Below are 3,476 nucleotides of genomic sequence, written 5' to 3' on the forward strand. Positions count from 1 at the left end.
GCCCCCCTCAAACGGGGCCGCTGTTCACTTGTTTGCTTTCGTGAGCTACTCCCCTTACTTTCCGAGGACACGTTCCTTCTGCGGTTGCCATGGAGACCCAAGGAAAGGGAGTGGAGCTCTGCATCTCTGTACCTGGGGTCTGTGCAGGGAGCTGCTGGGAGGAGCCCGGAGGCGTGCAGTCTGTCTGGGGTGTGTCTTTCAGCTGCTGCAGGTGGAAAACGGTAACAGGTGTGCCGAAGGGGAGGGTTCCCAGCTGCTTACCATGAACCACCTCGCCCAAGGAACCCGTTTTCAAACTGAGCTGTGACGTGCAGTTCACATCATTGCAAGAAGCAGAGCTGGACACTGTAGCATACATTTTGGTCTTTGGCGCTAAGTAACCCTTACCCCTCCTTCGTTTAGGAGAAGCACCCTTTAGTGGAAACAGGTCTCCTTCCTGTCTTCCTGCCTGTGGGAAACAGGACCTGTAGCCTGTTGGAGGTGTAATGGTGTGGTCTTTCTTTTAAGGTGACACAGCCTGCTTTTCCATCTCGGGGCTGCAGGTCCTGGCCTGTGTCACCTGCAGGCCTCCCGTCTCTCCGGGCATCCCTCACACCATCCCTCTGGCCTCCGCAGGCGCCAGATCAGGCGGTCTGGGGCCCACTCCTCCATCTCCTTGACCTGCTAGGGAGGAGCCCACTTGTGACTCAGTTTCCTCATCTGTAAAATGGGGTACTAATGACACGTACTCATCAGATCTTTACGAGAGGTCCAGGACACGGCACGTAGCACCGAGCAAGTGACGGTCAGCTGAGTGTGGTTATTGCCTGTGAGCACCCAGAGCTGCCCAGGGACCTGCACAGGGCAGCGGCACATCAAATATGGACATTAGGTGAGACCTGACTGTTCCCCTGCCGCCCCCCACCCCACCCTGCATGGTGTGGAGTGGATCTTGTCACCTTTCCTGTCAGTTACATACATACGTAAGTGACTAGGGTTGAGTTTTTCCCCACGTGGGATCATGTCCTGTCTTGTTGTGCAATTTGCTTTTTCCACTTGGAGATCTTTGCTCCTCCATGGAGACACCCATGACCTCTGTCCTCTGTCCGATCAGCATACGGCCCTGCTTGTTGGAAGGCCAGGTTCCCCACTCGGATTCCAGATCCCTTCCACTTGATGAGGTTCCCACCTCTCCCAGGAGCACCCACACCCGCTGCACTTTGTTTAACACTCAGTTTAGCTCTTATGTCCGATGAAGCAAACTTTACCAATTTTTTTTTTGCACATCTAAACAACGATTACAAACATATTAAAGTAATTCTCTTAAACAACACAACCTGCAGTTATAAATATGGCAGGGTTGGTTCTTTTGAATACTACAAACACCTCAGACAGCAAATAAAGCTTCTATTAATGTGATGATTACACAACCAGTTTCTTACTCCAAATATCAACATCATGGATTTAACCAACATCTTCACTATTTCTTTTCTTTTTTTTTTTTAAATACCTTGTCGAGGTTACAGCTGCATTGATTTTTATATTTTTTCAAGATTGAAGGCCCCAGAGAAGGCGACCACCATCCCTGAGCAGCTGAGTTAAGACATCTTGGTTATAGATGGAGTGATTCCTGGACGGGGCTGGATCCAGACGGCTCTTCCCAAGGCCATCAGATGAAAGTTGCTGCTTGTAAGTAAATGCCATTTGCTGTACCCATCGGGTTTGAAAGCTCACACCCTTCGCACAGATTTTAGTTCTCTGCCATCTTGTGACTCCCCTAAAACTATGCATTTGTAAAGTCTTGTTTGGTAATCAGTATTACATAATCCGTCTTTGGGTTTTTGTGATTGACTAACCTGGTCCCCTCCTTATGAATTAGTGACTTGATCTGTTAACATTATTAAAGAGTTATGTTTGTCTTATTAGTATTGCATTAAAATTAGCAAGGCCGTCTAGAAATTCCATCGCTCAGAAATGAAAGGTTGAATCTTCATGGTTAACTTCTCTTTTTAGGACACCCGGGGAGCGCGTGATCTGGGAACGCCCTGCGGAGCCCGCTCCTTACCTGGCTTCTGTGTGTGAGCGCTGGCGCGGCGCCCCCTGGGGTGTGGGGGGCGGGCACTGCTTTGTCCCTTGCTCCCTGCATTCACTGGCTTCTACTTAGAAACAAGGACGCAGCGTCCGTTTATAAGCGGGGGGTGGGGGTGGCGGACAACGTCCCTATACGTTAGCCGCCGCCCACTGGGTCAGTTTTCTGTGCCACACAACAGCCGACCACAGATTCAGCAGCTGAAAACAATGCCCATTAATTATCTCACGGTTTCTGTGGGTCAGGAGTCTGGGCTCGGCTTAGCTGGTCTTCTGCTCAGGGTCTTACACGTTTGCTGCCGAGGGGTTGACCGGGCTGCCTTCTCACCTGGGGGTCTGAGTGTGGAGAATCCCCTGTCAGGCCCGTGCGAGGTGTTCACAGAATTCATTTCCTTGCAGCTGGCGACGGAGGGCTCCAGCTGCTCGCTGCCTGTTGGCCATCCTGGGATCTAGAGGCTGCCCACGGTCCCCGGAGGCTGTGCACAGCCTGGCTGTTTGCTTCTGCAAGGCCAGCAGGAGAGAGAGTTTCTAGCCTCAGAGAGCCAAGTCCCTCTTCAAAGAGCTTTTACCTAATTAAGCCAAGCTTGCCTAGGGTAATCTTTATTTTGATTAACTCAGAATCGACTGACTTGGCACCTGAATTACACCTGCAAAATCCTTTTCTCTTTGCAGTGTTCTGCCAGCTAGAAGGATGTCACGAGTCAGCCCCCATTCAAGGGAGGAGGGAATACGGGGTGGGGGCAGAGATCTCAGGGGCCACCCTAGGGTCTGTCTGCCACACCTAATCAGTGAAATCAGTGAAATTTAAACATGGTCTGTGTCTCCCCATCTTCTGCAGTTACGACGACCCTTGTGTACGCGTCATAGTAACAGGTCCCTTCGGAGTTTCACCCTGAGCTTGTGACTCTGCCTTGGACCCAGAGGCCGTCTCCTTCAAGGCCTCCTGCACCCAGGCTCCATCCACCTGGCCTCCCCACTGGCCCTGGGCCTCTGCACTGGACATTCCTTCTGTCCACTTCCCTCTCCCCCGAGAGAGCCACATCTTCGCTCCTTTGCTGTATTCCAGCCTCTGCTAAACTGTCGCCCCGTCTGAGAAACTGAAAACTGCTCAGAGAGGCAGCAGAGTAGGGATCAGAAGCCATGCTCTGAAGGGTGAATCCCAGCTGTCTCTGGTCCCTCCCCGAGCCCCAGGGCCGTCCTTGGTCAAGTGCAGACGGGGCTCTGGGCTCTCATAGACCCGTGGCCCGCATACACGGTTATCCAGCTGAGTCCTTTCTACCTGGGATGAAAGTGGACTCCTTGTGTGGTTTCAGGGCGAGCTCACCTGCATTCTAGGTGGTCAGAGCCCTGGCTGGGGATCCCATGCTGCTCCTGACCCCGCACTGGTCCTTTCGCTTTCTGGAGGAATT

The sequence above is a fragment of the Hippopotamus amphibius genome, chromosome 9 (genome assembly GCF_030028045.1).
Source record: "Hippopotamus amphibius kiboko isolate mHipAmp2 chromosome 9, mHipAmp2.hap2, whole genome shotgun sequence".
Classification (NCBI taxonomy): Eukaryota; Metazoa; Chordata; class Mammalia; order Artiodactyla; family Hippopotamidae; genus Hippopotamus; species Hippopotamus amphibius.